The sequence below is a fragment of the Phyllostomus hastatus genome, unplaced genomic scaffold, assembly GCF_019186645.2.
Source record: "Phyllostomus hastatus isolate PE091 unplaced genomic scaffold, TTU_PhHast_1.1 phas_contig_198, whole genome shotgun sequence".
NCBI lineage: Eukaryota > Metazoa > Chordata > Mammalia > Chiroptera > Phyllostomidae > Phyllostomus > Phyllostomus hastatus.
In genome coordinates this window covers 1,967,884-1,984,732 of record NW_025333715.1, presented here as the reverse complement: position 1 = coordinate 1,984,732, position 16,849 = coordinate 1,967,884, and positions in this window count along the sequence as shown.

The window sequence follows — 16,849 nt, the reverse complement described above, 5'->3', positions numbered from 1 at the left end:
GGGGCTGAGTCAGGAGCCCAGAGTGTGCTCTCCGGCCGCCTCCTGGGGCATCACCGGGCGGGGGCCAGCTCTCAGCCTCAGGGTCCGCCCCACCGTGAAGCCCACAGCAGCCAGCCGTGCCTGGGCAGCTGGGCGCTGCCAGAGGCCCCCTGCCCGACAAGCCAGGGCATTCCAAGGGGTTCGGGAAGACCCTCCATCACTCCACCCTGAGGTGCCGCCACCGCGCCAGGCTGGCCCTGCCCGTTGGGACGGGGCTTCGGGCCCCCTTGGGGGACAGCCAGCAAGAAGACCAAGCCAGGCAGGAAGGGGGGTGCGCACGAGGTTTGGGGTGCCGGGCCGCCCGGAGCTCGCACGCCGTGTCACCGGGCAGAAAGTGCCGTGCTCTCACCTCCACTCAGCCACTGTCGGCCACTGTCGGCTGAGTGCCCCCCGCCCTCCAGGACGAGCTGCGGAGGCCGAGAAGTCCGTCCAGGCGCCCAGATTGACGGCCCTTTGGGGTGAGGTAGTAGGTTGTATAGTTTGGGGCCCTGCCCTACTGTCGGATAACTATACAATCTACTGTCTTTCCTGAAGAGGTTGTAATGTCGACGGTGGACAGCATCCGGGGCCCTGGGGGGGAGGGGGAGGAGCGCAGGGGCAGCCTCCACGGTCTGGGGGTGGGGGGCTACCACGCAGGAACCCTTAAACGCCTAGGTCGTGCTTGCTGTGTGACCTCGGGCAGGTCCCTGGACCTCTCTGGGCTTCAGGGTCTTCCTCTGACCCAGGGGCAGCCGAGGACGGAAGGAGAGACCGGGTGACGTGTCCAGACCAGGGTGGGGCTCAGAGTGGACCCTTCCCTCTCCCCATGCCGTGCTGAGAGCCGGCGGACCCACGGGGTCTTCCGTGTAGCCCGTCTCCCCTCTCTGCCCCCACGACAGGCCCCGAGTCCGGCCCAGGCCCTCAGCGGCATGGGGAGGGGGGTGCCGGGTGGCGCCCCCGGGAAACCCACGGGGCTGGCTGGTGCACCCCTCCCTGCCCCAGGCGCAGGTCATGGCGTGGGCGGCCCTGCGAGTTGGGAAACGGAGACACCATCTGCACGGACCCCCTGCCCTGCGCCTGCCCAGCCCTCCAGCTCAGCCCCAGCGGCTGGCCCGGGCCGGCGTGGGGCAGACGCGGGGGCCGGCGGGCGCCCCCGCGCCCAGGGCGCCGGCGGGGTGAGGTAGTAGGTTGTGTGGTTTCAGGGCAGGGATGTTGCCCCTCAGAAGATAACTATACAACCTACTGCCTTCCCTGAGGAGCCCGGCGGCACGAGCCGCGGGGGGCCCGCCCCCGCCCGCCTCTCTGGGCTGCAGCCCCCCACTTGGCTGCGGCTGGCACACCTTGACCAATAAAGGCTGTTCTGATGAGAATCTGGAATTGGCTCATTCATTCTAGGAGCGGGGGGGTGGTGGGGCGATGGGGGGCATGCCTGCTTGTGGGAACCTGTGTGTGGCCTTCGGGCCCTTCCAGCGGGTTGACTCTTGCACCCTGCACCCCGGCCCATCCCCCACCCGGTCCCCATCTCCTCTGAGCACGGCGGGGACCCAGGCCACAGAGGCAGCCCCCAGCCTGAGCCTGGGCAGGAGGCCGGGTCCCAGCCAGCAGCTCCCAGGCCTGGCTCCAAGGCTGCCTCAGCGCCTGGCCCTTGACCCCAGCCTGTCCCCACTGCCCTCCCAAAGCCACACCAGACAGCCCCGGGCTGGCTCCTGCTAACCTCGGGGGCACACAGAAGCGGGCGTCACCCCGGCCCCCAACAGGAGAACAGCTGGGATGCAGACAGTCCCCAGACGATGGTCCGGGACAGGGAGCCTGGGACAGGGACCAGAGGAGGCCCTACGCAGGCATAGGTCCGGGGGACCCCACGAGGACGGGACCGGCCGAGCCCGGCACCTCTTGGCCCATGTTTGCAGGAGCCCGAGGCCTTGGCCAGACCGTCCTCCGGTGTCCTGACCCCTCCCCCGCCACGATGACCATCCCCGAGCCCCATGTGACCCCAGCCTCCATCTCGAGCCTCCTGGGTGGGTTCTGGCGGGCTTCCCGGGGGGCCCCCTGGGCTTCATGGGGACACCCGTGCAGGAGTTTGCAGCTGGGGACAGAGGGGCAGCCTTCCCAGCGGGCACCTGTCCCTTCATCACCACACTCACCCTTGGTGGGGGGGCTGGGGTCGGGGAGAACCTTGGGCGCTGTCCCCCACCCCTTCCTCATGCTGTGGCCAGTGGCAGGCCGGCCACTTCTGTCCCCTGGACATCATTTCTGTCCCTCCTCTGGCTCCACCCTGGCTCCCACCTGCAGCCTCAGAGCTGCTCAGAGCGGCCCCTCCGCCACCCTCCATGTGCAGCCCTGCCCTCACACGCGTGTGCCCTCACGCCCGTGTGCCCTCACCTGAACCCCCTCCCCACGCATCATCGCTCTGATGCCCAGCCTCGGCTCCAGAATGCCCCCGGCTCAGGCGTGGCCTGTGGCCGACGGGGGTCTGTCCGCCCAAGCGGACCGACTGCACCTGTGAGCCGCCCGGGGGGTCTGTCCGGCCTCTCCTCCTGACCCCCTCGATGTGCCCCTCCCTCCCCGTGAACACAGCTGGGGGCTCTGCCCTCGCAGAGCTATGGCCTGGTAGGCAGTGTCCAGGGACACACAGCAGCCACCCATTGTTGTCAGGACAATGTGGGGAGCGGACCAGGGCCTTGGAGAGCCCCGAGGAGCCCTGCAATCAGGGACGGCTTCCTGGAGGGGGTGACACCTGGCTCGCTTGTGTCCCTCCCTCCCTTTCAGCCAACCAGCTTCCAGGCTCTTCTCTGCCCACTGGTGGCCCCTAGAGATGGGGTGTTGGAACCCTCCCAAGAGGTGGGCTTGGGGGGGGGGCTGGGACACCCAGCCTCCGTTCATCACAACCCTCGGAAGCAGTGAAGCCCCGGAACAGACCGGCCGAAGGCGTCGGCGCAGCCAGAGCGGCGGGTTGGCCTTCGCCCTCTCTCCCAGCACTGGGAGGCCCTGGGGGTGCGGGGCGGGCTTCGGGGGCAAAGGCCAAAGACGGTCGCTCTACTCACAAAACCTCCCTCCCCCCGTCATTTCATGGGGTGCTGTGAGGACGTCGGGAGAGGTGGCGGTCAGAACTGGGCTCTGGTGGGGTGCAAGGTGAGGACCGGACAGGTCCAGGATGGGGGGGTGCTGCTGAACCCCGAGCCACAGCTGGGCCCCTGGCGCCACCTGCTGCCGTGTTCAGGGAGAAGCTCCTGGAGGGGCTCAGGTGAGGCCACAGGTCCCCTCGGCTTCTGGGTGTTTGGGGTGGGCCCCAAGGCCCACAGGGGCCATCTCCGACCTTGACCCCCTCAGGGGCTAGTCCAGCAATTAATCAGAACCTGCTGACCACAGCTGAGCCAGGGCCACGTGGCACCAAAGGACAAGGCCATCACCCAGAGCCAGGGTGAGGGGGCAAAGGCCAGGGTCTCAGCGTGTCCTCACTCTCAGGGACACGTGGCCGGCCGGCCTGACCGCCAGCTCAGAGGGTGCGGAGCCCAGGCCCAGCTCGGGCCGGGGCCCACGGAGCGCTTCCATCTGGGCCCCTTTTAAACCCCGAAGGGAAACGCACATCGCAGTGCAGCACGCATGGAGTCGTGGGTGCATAGGTGACACCCTCCGTGCTGTGGAGATCGTCACACGCAGCGTGGGGGCTGTGTGGCGTCAGTAACAATGAATCCAGCCCGGGTTCTGTTTCTCTTATCCCACCCAGCCATGAAGTCCGCTGTGTAGTCCCCCACAGAGGAAGGGCCTGCCGCCCGGCCAACCCGAGGTGCACGGCCCACCACTGCCATCACCCTGCCCTCACCCCGCGGTCACCCCGCACAGGCGCCCCCTCCGCCAGCCAGAGGGAGGCCTGGGCTGTGGCCTGCCGGCCCCCTGCCTTCCCGCTGTGTGCTCCTCGACAGCGACACCGTGTGGCGGCAGGAGGTAGTGCTGGCCGTGAGCCGGGAGCCACCAAGCCCTGCCTGCACCTCCCCGGGGGTGACAGCCAAGGCCACACTGCACTGGGTCTGTCCACTCCGGGGCCTGTGGCTGTTCTGCCCCACCCCCGCTGCTGCCTGGGGGCTGGGGGAGGGAGTGGTCGGAGCTGCAGAGCAGGGACAGGTGGAGTGCTGGGCCCCCTCCCTGTAGCCAAGGAAGCAGGCCAGGCCCAAGGCCTTCCCGTGTGCCCAGGCCACCTGCTTCGCCCCTGAGGGTCCACCTTGGCCAGAGAGGAAAGGGGCCACCTGCACAGCCCGTGTCTGGGCCCCCGCTGCCTCAGAAGGAGGCGACATGACCTGCCCTCGTAGGTGGCAGGACCCCACCCTGGTGGCCCTGAGCCCCAGCCCTGCGCCCTCCCAGACCCCGGGCCTCAGCGCCCACACACGCTCAGAGCAGCAGGGCGCAGAGCAGGCGGGCGGCCAGTTCCAGGAGTGAGGGGGCGCACATCCACAGAGATGGCCACGGGGCCCTGGAGCCCGGCAGCCCAGGGCCCAGCCAGAGGGCCCACCGCCCACCAGGCTGGCGCAAGCTGAGGCTTCAGGCAGCGCCCAGCAGGCCCCTGGTGGGGCTGGGGATCGGGGAGGCATGCTGCAGGGGACCTGTGGTCCCCTCCCCATGGCCCACGGGGCCCGTGTGGCACCAGGAGGGCCCCTGGCCCACGAGTGTTCACCCCAGCAGCCCATGAAAGGCCACAGAGAGGCATAGGGCCAGGAGACCCCCCCAGGAAGGGTCTGGCTCAGCCAGATTCCCCCACCCACCAGCTGAGTGACCGAGGGCAATCCTCTGCCCCCCCCAGCCCACCTCCTTTTGCCCAGGGATGAGAAGGTGGGCTATCTCCGGTTATGGTGAGCTGGGGGGCCGCAGGCATGGGCTCGGCAAAGGCCGGCAGGGCGGGCAGGAGCTGGGGGTGGGGAGGTCAGGCCCCGGCTGACCCTCGGGACGGAGCCCTCGAGTAGGAGCTGTCACAGTGGCCGGTGGCCCAGCAGCTCCGCCTCTGCCGAAGGCCTCTCTGGCCACCAAGAGGGGAGACAGCCCCGTGGGGGCAGAGAGCCTGAGAGGGGGTGGCCACTGTGGTCAGGCCGCTGGGGGGCCCTGGTGCCACCTGGGTGGTGGGCAGCGAAGGGGGCGGTTTGAGAAACATGGGGGGACGATATCAAAGGGACCGGAGGGTTGACCGGAGTTGGGGGGTGCGGTGGGGGCGGCCCAGGCCTCTCCGGGCTGGCCGGCGGACAGTCACAGAGACAAAGGAGCCAGTCAGGGAACAGGTCACAGCCGGTGAGGTCTGGGGCTGAACTTGGGGGCCCCAATGGCTGGAGTCCGGGCCCGGGCCCCTGCAGAGTCCCGGGGGCCTACCGCGCAGGGAGCCAGACCGTCCGAGGAACACCAGAGAGGCCCCGGGCTGCCTGCCCTCTCTTCCTGGGCCCTCGGGGTCACGTAGCACCTCTCCTGCCTCCTCCCCAGGGCCTGGCCTGGGAGCAGCAGTGGCACCCACAGGCCCCCGGGCCGATTGGGTGTCACACTGGTGGGTGGGGTGGGACCGTGAGCTGCCTGTTCTGAGAAGGCCCCGGGGAAGGCCCGGGGTCCACTTTCCTTTTGCTAAGGGGAACCCTTGGGTGCCAGGCAGGAGTCTGAGGAGGCGGGGCCTCGGGACAGGGCGGAGCCTGGTCCCGAGGACTCGAGGTCAGAAGCGAGGGGCTGCCCCGAGCTGGGATCCCAGCGGGCTCCGAGGGGGGCTGGGGGCCGCAGGGCAGGATCTCGCCGAGCCAGGGCAGACAGCCCCTCCGGCAGGGGGCTGCACGGGCCCCCCTGCGCCCTGAGTCCCTGAGAGGCCGGGCTGGGTCCCAAACACAACCAGAGAAGAAGTGGGCCTTGGCTCAGCCTCAGGGCCCTGGCCTCTGTCCCCGGCCTGGCTCTGCCTCCCTGGGCAACTCGGGGAGTCTCTTACCCCTCTGTGTGCCCCACCCCCTCGTGTGCGTAATAAGGGGGCGGTCCGCACTTGAGGGACTGCTCGCTCCGGAGAGCCAGGCTCTGGTCCAGCCTCTGCGGCGAGGCCCAGGGTGACCACCAGATGGCGCCTGGTGCTCAGTAAACAGTGAAGCCGCAGGCTGGTCACCGCCACCAGAGGCAGGACCCCTTCCCCGCTCAGGACGCCCTCTGGGTGGCTGCAGTGCCTTCGTGGCTGTGGGGGAGGGGTGTAGGGGCCCGTGGGACATCCCGCCTTCCAGCCACCCAGGAGGACTGCGACCCCTGCCCCTCCCATGCACCAGACTGGGGTCCGACGATTGGGCTGGTCTCACCCCCATCTGTCCGCACGCACCCCCGCTGTGGCATGGGCCCACATGACCTCTCCCTCTCCGAGCCTCAGTTTCTCCATCTGTAAAACACAGAAGGACCCCACCCCGTCTTGGCTGGGTGAAGCTGGCCACCTCCCGCACGTAGTCCCCTCCCCTGGCCCCCAGCCCCCCAACTGCGTGCCAGCTCTGCAGACGGGGTGACCCCAGCAGGCCGCCCTGCACGGTGAGGAGTTCGGTCCGTGCCAGGCTGGCTGCGTGGCCGCGGCCCCGGCCACGGGGGCTGGGACGGCAGGAGAGGGTCTGGGAGGGAAGCCCCAGCGTCCACCGCTTGCCAGGAGGTGGGGGGTCTCTGTGGAACCCCAGTGGTCTCCTCTGACCCACGGCAGGCCTCCTGTCCCCACTTCCCAGACACGGACACGCCAGACACCGCGTCCTGGGTCTCCCCCAGCAACTGCCCTCACACCTCTCTGGGTCCCTTGAGCCCGGCCGTGGGGCAGCGGCCAGGAAACACTGCAGGTGCTGGCGTGGTCACCGCTCGGCAGCCCCGGGTGGTCACCACCCCCCTAGAGTCCCAGGGAGCCTCGTCCCCAAGGGAGTCCTGGGGTACCGCCTGGCTGCCAGGACACCCCCAAAGCTCTGGGCCCACAACCACAGACGAGCTGCAGGGTGGGCCGGGGGCGCAGAACTGGCCAGGGGCGGCTGGGTCCACGCCACCTGACAGCTGCTGGGAACCAGGCCCACGCAGGCGTGGGAGCCACAGGCTCCTGCCTGGCTGGCCTCTGCCCCAGTGGGGGGCGGGCGGCCCCGCCGGCGAGATTGCCCCACTGGCAGTGGGTGGGAGCGGCTGTGGCACAACCCCCGAGGGGGCCAGTGGGCACCGGGGGAGCAGGCTGGGGGCCCGGCCAGGCCTGGTGGGCTCGGCTGCCCCCACAGCCCCCGAGCCAGGCGTGCTCAGGTGGCCGGCCCTGACCGGGAGGCCCCGGGCTGTGCAGGCTCGACGGGCTGGAGCAGGGCCGCTGTCCTGGCCAGCACAGGGCCTGGCCAAGGACAGCGTCCACTAGGTCCCAGACAGAGCCAGCTGGGCCCGGCGTCCACTCGTCCTCTGCCGCCTGGCCCACAGCCGTGGCCTTATCTCCCCCAGCTGCAGGGGCCCCCCTTGGAGCAGGGCTGACCGTCCCCTTCCCTCCGGCGTCCCTGCAGCCCCTGGACGGCCCTGCCACCCAGGCTCAGCTGGGGCCCCCCGCGCCCCCTCCCTGGCCGCCTCCACCTGAGCCCAGCTCTGCGGCAGCACCTCAGCTTCCACCGCCCACTGGGGGCTCGTGGTGTCATGTCATGTGACCGTCCGTGGGTGCTGTTTTATCTCCCCAGCCTAACAGTAAGAAACCAGCCCAGGGTCCCACAGCCTGGCAGACGCCCCCGGGCCCCAGGTGTACGAGCACAGACACAGGCGTGCGGGCCTCCCCCGTCCCCCCCGCCCGAGGCAGGAGCCCAGCCTCTCAGCTCTGGGGAGCGCCCCCACCCCAAGCACCTTTTCCTCTCTGCCCCACACGTGTACCCCCACTCCCCGAGTCCCGGAACCGGGTGCTTGTGGAAAGCTGGGGGCAGGGGGTGAGGCAGCTGTGGGTCCGAGGCGGCCTCAGCCCCAGAGCAGCCAGAACAGGACGCTTGTCCCCTTGAGGGACGCAGCTCACTAGACGATCGTCCTCTGGTGAGTTTGCGCTCACCGAGGGGCGGGCCCAGAAGGGGCAGGGACTGCAGAACAGGATCTGGGCGGGGGGGGGGCTGCCTGGGGCCGTGGAGGCAGAGAGGACAGGAGAGAGAGGGCCGGCCCAGAAGGGGCTGTGTGGGGAAGAGTCCCCCGGGAGCTTCGTAGGACAGCTGAGTCCTGACTGGGGTTTTGTGGGATGAGTAGGAGTTTGCCAGCGACAGAATCAGAGAAGGAGTGAGAAGCTCCCCCACTCCCAGTCTGTGATTACATGTGCATGTTGCGGGGGACTGTGGGGGTCTGTGGGGATGGCTACGTGGTGTGCTGACGGGCTGGGGGGCCCTGTGTGGGCGCCAGGGGCCACTGGCACTGAAAGAGGCAGGCCGGTTCTGGAGTCGGTCTCGGACTCAGCGGGGAAGCTTTAGCTGCAGGCGACAGAAATCTAAGCCGAACCGGCTGAGGCCCAGACGAGGAGGCATGGGCTTACGTGACAAAAAATCCAGGGGCTGGACCCTCATCAGGCCAGGCTGCATGGGAGGGTGCCCTCACGGCTCTGTCCCCCCCCCCATTTCTGCTGCCTGCTTTCCCCCCTGTGACGCCCCAGCTCAGGCAGACCTTCCCGGAAGCCCCCCCATGCACTCCATCTCACCCTGTCACCTGGGGAAGGCTCCCCCCCACCCCCAGTAGTCCTCACGGAGTTGTGGAGTCACCTCTGACCAGCTGTCCTTGGGACAAATGGCAAATGCTCAGCCCCGACCACTGGCTGTGGGAGCTCACTGGCCAGGCTGGGGCCTGGGGTGAGCCGGCCCCAGGGACGGCTGTAGGGAGACAGGGGCAGTGGATTCCCTGTGGCTGCCCCTCCTGAGACCAGCACTGAGAACAGTGGGAATGGGCCCCGCGAGGGCAGGCTCTTGGCAGCCACCTTGAGCTGTGGAGGACTGGGGCAGCCCCATCACTGAGTCAGTCGGGACTTCCTCCCGTCTGTCCCCCTGAGCCAGTCTGAGTGCTCAGCTCTGCGTGGGCCTGCGTCCAACCTGGACAGGGGGTTGGAAGGGGAGCAGCACACGTCCAGGCCACTGTGGACCTGGCTGCGACCTCTGGGTGGGCAGAGAGGGGACCCCAGGAGAGCCCCCAGCAGTCTCTCTGGGGAGGATGGTTAGCCTCTGCCCCATTCTACAGACCAGAGCCAAAGCACAGAGGGTTCTGTGACCCCGCCCAGGGGAGCCTGGGGTGATGAGTTGGGACAGGCCAGCAGGACCGAGCTGTCCAGTGTGGCCTGGGTCCCGGGCCCTGCTCCGGTTCCTGCCCCTCCCTGGGTAGGGCCAGCAGCCCACTGGGGTGGACGCCTTCACCAAGGTCGAGCCCCAGGGCCCGAAGGGCAGCATGACAGCACCTCCCTCCCCGCGCTGTGGAGTCAGGGACTAGGCCCCCCGTCCTTCCCCACCCACCCAGGCCGAGGGCCGGCACAGGAGGCCACTGGCCAGAGCCCGGGAGGAGCAGGCGGAGCCTTCCAGCCCGCCTCTCGCACCAGCCAGGCGGGGGCCCTCGCCCCGCCCCGGCATCTGTTCTCCCGGGGGGGGCACTCTCCCGAGCGAGCTCAGGGGTGAGGTCACCCACATTCTCGGCTCCGACCCCCATCCGGCACGGGTCAGAGGGCAGGGGGTCTAAGTCCAATGTGGGCCCCCCCCCGAAACCTCATGACAAAAGGAAGTCTGAACTCGTGGGTTCAGGAGGCCCTGAGCCCCAGCCCCAGCGGAAGGGTCCTGAGGGGCCCGAGCCGGGCACACGGCTGCCCCCCCTGCTCAGCTGCTGCCCCCCGAGCCCTGCGGCTCCGCACCCCTCCGCACACACCCTGCCACGCAGGGCGACCCACCGCTGGAGGCTCAGGAGAGCTGCTTCTGAAACTATGGAGCAGCCTGGGTGCCAGGTGCAGGGTGGAGACACTTGGAAGCCGAGGATGTCAGGGGTGGGGGGCGGTCACGTGGGGAAGAGCGCCCCAGAACCAGTGCCCTCCTCACGGGACACCTCCTGACCCTCCCTGCGGCCCCCAGGCCTGCTTCAGGACTGCGCTCTTGAGGCCGGGGGTGGGGGGCGCCAGGCCCTGATCTGGGCGGCGGGGCCTGAGGCAGGATGGGACGGTGCGGAGTGGCCCCGGTGGCAGGGGCGACCCGGGATGGGGGCCCTGCCCGTGGGTGCACGGCGTGCGGCGTTCAGCCAGGGCGGGGAGTCGGGGGCTGCGTCAGCGCTGGGGTGCTGGGGGTCTGGCGCCTGAGACCACAGGTCCAGCAGCGGGACCCAGACCCCCGGGCAGCCGGGTGGTCTGCGGCCGCCCGCCAGCCGCCCCGGGGAGCGAGAGGCGCATGTTTTCAGCGCCAGCTGGCCTCTCAGTCCGGGCGGCCTGCAAGGCTGTGTACAGACGCCCGGGGCTCCCCACCCCTGGGAGGGGCTCCACGCCGGCCGGCCGGAACTGCATCGGGTGACCTGTCCTCTGCCCGTGAGCCGGGCGGTGCTGTGGGCAGCAGCCCCCTCTCTCTGACCACAGGCAGGAAGGCGCCTGGGGTCCCTCAGGGCCAGGGGAGCACCAGGGTAGGGCGATGTGGGCGGGTTGTCACAGGCAGTACTGTCCCCTGGAGCCACTAGGCCAGCGGGCCTCCCTCGGCAGCTGCGCGATGTGGCCCCAGAGTCCGAAGGCCAGGCCGCCACCACACCCGGCCAGGGCCAGCCAGGCCCGGGGGCCAGGCCCCTGCGCCCGAGCTGAGGCAGCTCCCTGCGGCAGGCTGGCCGGCCAGAGCCAGGCCTGGGTCCTGGGGGTGGCATGGCTGGCGGTGGCGACGGGGGCCCAAGGACACCCTCAGCTCCCCGGGGCGGGCAGGGTGGGTAGACGGAGGGGCGGCTGCCCAGTGTGCTGTGGGCCCACCCCTCTCTCTAGCAAAGAGGAGCCAGGGCCCCGGCTGCCTGCCAGGGCGGCCTGGCGGGAGGCTGGGTGTCTGAGCATCAGGCCGGGTTGGGCCGCGTGACTCCAGCCCGCGCTCACAGGCCTGCTGCCCCGCAGAGGGCACGGCCACCGCAGTCCGCCTGGCTGCCCCTCCCGGGCCTGGCCTCTGGTCATCGGTCTCCCTGGGCTCTGAGGGTGGATGCCAGCCTGACCCCGGGGCCCCCACTGCTCCAAAGGGGGCTCTGGGGAGCTCTCAGCAGTGCGGCCCCCAGTCTAGCTTAGCACCCACCCACCTGTCCCCCTCCCACTCAGGGGCCTCCCACCCCTGACCTGCCCTGTTCCCGGGGCAGAGACCCGGGGTCCCTCTCGGTCTGCCCCCCCCCCACCAGACACGTCCTCCCACTAATGCCCCGCTGGAGCTGCCCATGCCTCCTGCCAGCCCAGCCCTGTCCCGTGGCTCAGGATGGCACTGGTCCCTGCGTCCCCTGCCCCGAGGGGCATGGCTGCCCCGTACTTGGGCTCTGGACCCCAGACCTGAGGCCCCGGTTCGGATCCCAGCTCCACCAGTCCGGGCTGTGCCTCAGTTCCCTCCCCTGCAGAGCGGGGTCACCGGTGCCACCCTGAGGGGCTGGGGAGGTGCTCATACAGCCTGCTCTGGTGCCCCTCGGAGCGTCCCCCGCCCCAGCCTCGGCCCGCTGACCTCTGCCCAGGACAGCCCTCGCTGCCGCTTGTCCCCGGCCTCTCGGCGCCCCAGACCTGCCCCTGCCTGTCGTGTGTGCTGCACCCCGCCCTGCCGTCCCCGGTTGCCCCCATGGTCCCCTCCCCACCCCACCTCTCCCACGGAGCGACCTTTACTGACCCCCTGCCCTCACCCCCAGCCTGGTACTCCTCAGGGTCAGGGCCAAGGTCTGGGTCACCTCCCTCCATCCCCCTCCTCCCCGCATTCTCGGTGACCCTTCAGTCCCCTGCCAGGGGGCCTGGGGGGCAGTTTAAGACAGACACTTTCTCTTGCAGCAGAGGGAAGCCTCAGGGACGTTGCAGGTGGCACAGCGACAGGCCCAGAGGTACATTCAGAGGAGGTGTGAGGGGCAAGGGCATGTGGCAGGGCTGCTGGGGGGGCAGGCGGCAGCCCCGCAGTCCTCACGGTCCTGGAGGTGCCGGCAGCGGTTGTGGGGAGGGCGAGGAGAGAGGCTCGGGAGCTCCCTCGGAGGACCTTGGCTCTGGGAGGTGGAGTGTGGGGTGTTGAGACAATGCCCGGCTTCGCCAGAACTGGACGGCAGGTGGCGCTGTTGGCCAAGCTGGAGAGCATGGGGGGGTATTGGCAGTCTGGGGGGGTCCCCGGAGGAGGCACCTCAGGGGGCAGCACGCTGAGCAGTTGGGCTGCAGACAGGCCCAAAGGCACGGCCCCTGTGGGGTTCTTGGAGCCAGGCCGGGGCTGGGGCTGGCGGGGGCGGGGGTGCCAGAGGACCACCCAGGCAGGGCTGGGGCAGCAGAGGACAGCAGTCCGGCCTGAGCAGAGGCCACAGGCCCAGCAAGGAGCCGAAAGGATGCGGGCCTCAGCAGCTGGTGTCCGGGGTGAGGAGGGAGGGGCCCAGTGCACCCCAGACTCACACGTGGGACCGTCACGGTGTCGAGGGACAGAACGGACACCCCCTGAGACAGTTTGGGGGTAGCAGGAGCCGTGGCCAGCAGTGCCTGGCCGGCCACCCACGCCGCCGCCCCAGGCCCCTCCTAGAAGCCCCTTCTGAATCCCCAGGCAGCCCCAGGCCTGGTGAGGGGGCTCAGATGCGGGGAGGAAAAAGTGGACTCCCCGCGCTCACAGGCCATCACAGTTCGTCCCCGGGGGGGCCGGCGACAGAGGAGCTGACGCTGCCTGCATCGCAGCCGCCCCTCACAAGGAAGCCCCCGGGGCCCCGGGCAGCACGGCAGGCAGCGCGGTGGCCGTGCGGACACAGCAGCAGGACAGGCCCCCGGAGGCCGGGGCCCGGGCAGCACGGCACTGTCCCCCTCACGGGGCTCCCACCGGACGCCCCTGCCGCAGGCTCTCAGGTCTCAGTGCAGGCCTGGAACCACACCAGCCAGCAAGGCGCCCTCCGGCGGGGGCGGTTGGGAAATAAGCAGCGTTTCTGGCAAAGGTGCTGGCAGCAGCACCCTGGGAAGCACCCTAGCCTGCCGACCTTGACTTTGCAGAACGCGAGGCTCCCAGGCCTTCGGCGTCTGAGCAGACCGTGCGTGGGTGGCGGGCTGGCCCGGGCCCAGGCCCAGGCCCGGGGCCGGCAGCTGTCGTGGCCCTGTCTTTGCACCCCCTCCCGCCGCCTTGACTCCCCCGGCCCTCGGGCTTGCCGGGAGTGAACGCAAACTCACGCGTGTGCGTGCACACGCCGATGTGGACACAGACAAGCTCACGCATGCAGGTGTGAAACTACACCGCACACGGATGTGCACACAGACACAAGCACAGGACGCACATGGATGCACGGGTGTGCATGTATTTATGAACACGTGCATGTTTGCACTCATGCACGCATGCACACGGGCATGTGTTCATGTGCTCGGGTGACACAGAAATGCATGTGTGCACACAGCCACATGCCTGCTCACACACACAGGCATGCACAAGCACACACACACACATGCATTCTTGTACACGCATACCTCCCCACGGTGGCAGGCATGGCCCTGAGTGGAAAGTCAGGGGACGTGGCTTCCAGGCCCACATGACTGGGGAGTGCGAGGGTCTCCCCCACCCCCCTCACCTGCGGCTGGATGAGCAGGTGGGGCCGTGGCCTTGGCGGGGCTGGGGGCTCCCAGCGCTCTGCCGCCCGCAGCATGTGTTCACTCGAAGGCCAGACACGCCTCCGAGGGAAGAGCTGGCTTTGGTGGGGGGGACCCCGACTTCCCGGGGCAGCTCCGGGGAGGCATGCAGGGCGGAGCCCTAGCCGCGGCCACCCCCCCAACCCCCCGGCGCTGGCTGCGCCCACACTGCGCAAGCGGGAGTGACTCGCTCAGGGTCACAGCCCGTGGAGGCCAGTGCCCCCTTTTTCGTTTCGAAATAAATACCACTTGTCGCGATACGCTGGCAGAGAAAAATGGAGGCTTTGAGGCGGCCGGCAGGGAGAAATCCTGACTGTGCCCGCCCCCCGCCGCCCGGCCAGCGGACGACCCCTGGTCCTACAAGTGTGTGTCGAGCCCCGCCACTCCCCAGCGACGCTGGGGCACCGCCCTGAGGGAAACTCTCTCTTGTAAACCGGTTCCGGCCGAGAAAGAGCCCAGTGCAGCGGGGGTGCCGGCTGCCTCCGTGCCCCCGCGCCCACTGCCAGGACACGCACGCCAGACGCAGAGATGGGCGGGTGGCTGGGGGCCCTGCCCACGGATCTAAGTGGTCAGTCCCTCCTCAGTGACGTGGGCCATGGCCAGGGGAGGTCCTGGAAGCGTTGCCACTGCCCCATCGCTGGGCCGTGGACGGAGGGTGGGGTGGAAATAGCGAGCCCGGGGGCAGGCACTCGGCGGCAGCTGGGCTGCCCGGGCGCACCCTTCGCCGGGCCTCGGCCCTCCGTGCGCACAGGGGGCATCGCCCTGGGGCCTGCTGCCTCCTGCCGTCCCCGGAGCCCCCCCGGACCCTCGGGGAGCTCCTGTGGGTCAGCGTGGGAGAACGTGGCTGGGCCCACGAGCTCAGGGCCCAGCCTGGACCCCTGGGGAGCTGCGTGCACGTTCACCGCTCAGAGCCGCCCGGACGGCTGCGTGGGAGACCGCCCGGTGACCTGGGCTGCGAAGGGCAAAGCGTCCCGGAAGAACGTGGATGGTGTCACGTGTGAATACGCCGCAGTGAAACGGTCCCGTTCAGGGAGAAAAACAGCCACTGCTGAGTTGGGGGGCAGCACCAGGGACCCTCCGTGACAGCCAGTCCCCGCGCCCTGCTCCCAGGAGGTTCGGCTTGCGGCACACACATCGCTGGAAACGATGCGTTTGCGCACACTGGCCGTGGACACCCACTTGGGAATTCCGCAGCCTTCTACCGAATCAGACCTCTGAGAGAGTCACAAAATGGTTTTAAAAAACCGGGGGGGGGGTGTGCTTTGAACACGAAAATTGTCTTTCTAAATGTGTGGTATGTGTCAATGTATAGAGGACTTGTAAGCGTTACTTTTCTATGCATTTCTAAGTTTTTAACTCAGCCAAGTTCTCCCAGCAGAGCTGGGGTCAGGGCCTCGCTGCTCGGGACATCGGGGTGGCCGCCACCAGGGCCGGGCCCCACACCTCGCCCACGTGGCCTCCTCCACCACCAGGTCACGGCCTGGGCCCCGCGCCAGGGCCCCTGGGGTCCTGCCCTGAAGGGACCCTCTGTCCAGGATGTGCCAGTTGGGCCTCAGGGCCTCCTGCCGGGGGCCCCTCCCAGCCAACTTCTGGGGCTGGCCTCTGACAGGGGCCGAAGCAGCTCTGCCAGGAGGCCGGGGTGCGACTGGCAACTGGCCCCCCATTTTCCCCTAACATCCACCCCAGGGCCCGAGAGCAGGGGACACAGGGGCAGCCAGCCTCGGGGTTGCACCGTGCCGGGGATCTGCCTTCCTCTCACAGGCGGGTCTGCTATCTCTGCCGGTCTCCAGCGAGAAGCCAGAGCGTATTTTTAGACCCGAGCAGTGGGTGGGACCGGGGAGGCACTGGAGGACCGAGCAGGTGGGCGGGAAGGCGCCCGGGGTGCCCCCTCCCGGGACACGGGCCGTCTGGCCGCTGCCTGTGTCCCGGGGCCCGGTGGGGGGGTGACTTTCCTCGGGCCCCCGGGAGGGTCCAGCCCAGAGGGCGAGCCGACCCCTGGAGGCCAGTCCCAGGCCCGCGAGCACTTCCAGAGCCCGGGACGCCGCGGATCGGAATTCACGGCCAGGGCTCAGCCGGGGCATCACGTGTCTGCCCCCCCCCAGCTGGGCAGGAAAAAATGCGTCCCTCGTGGCCCTGGCAGCTGGCTTCTGGGGCATGTCCCGGTCACACCCCCAAGCACACTGCTCAGAATCTGAGCTGGCGGGGGCCGTCTGCCCTGTGCCCGCCCAGCCTCTCGGCTTACAGGCGGAGAGGACACGGCGCGGTCGCGACTGCCCAAGGTCGCGGAGCCGGGCAGGGAAGTGGTGGGCGCAGAGGAAAGAGTGAGGACACGTGAGCCGGGCTGTCGGGCACCGGGCCCAGGCCTGCGGCTCCGGGGACGCGGCTCAGAGGGATGGGTGGGCCCCGGCCTCCAACTCTGCCGCCGCCGGGAGCAGGGGCGGCTGCCTGCGGGCTGAGCGGCGCTGGGGACAAGGTGCCCTGTCACAGCGGGCGTGACACGGCTGGCCCCCACCAGCAGCCCAGCCCCCGGGGACCCCCGGGCTCCGGCCCTCTGACCAGGAAGACGGGCGGGAGCCTGCTCTCCTCTCCTCTGAGGGATGTGCCTCAGAATCCCGTGTCGTGACCACCTCCCTGCACCGGGGGGCGTGGGGACACTTGGGGCACCAGGGACGGGGGGACAGGACCCCGAGCGGCGTGACGCCCGAAGCTGAGGATCGGCCCGTGCGTGGAGAATAACTGTCATCAGCAGCAGAAGTGGCAGAACGAACTTCCACATCCGGGGACGCAGGCTAGGTTGTGGGGACTGACTCTCTTGAAACAAGTGACATTTTGGATTAAAAAAAGTGCCATTTTAAAAATCGTGTTAAAAGCCCCTCAGAGTGGTCCGGGCAGTGGAGAGCCTGTGGGCCCAGTGCATTGGGGGCAGCGGGTGCCCAGAGGTCTCTGCCCATCTGGAAAGGTCAGACCTTGACCTTGAAGGGGTCAAGAGCATGTGCAGACAGAAGTCAAGGTCTGAGGAGTTTAATGAGAGACTCTTCCTCTTATTACAGGCCATAGGCCCAGAAGGCCACGCCAGGGGACAGG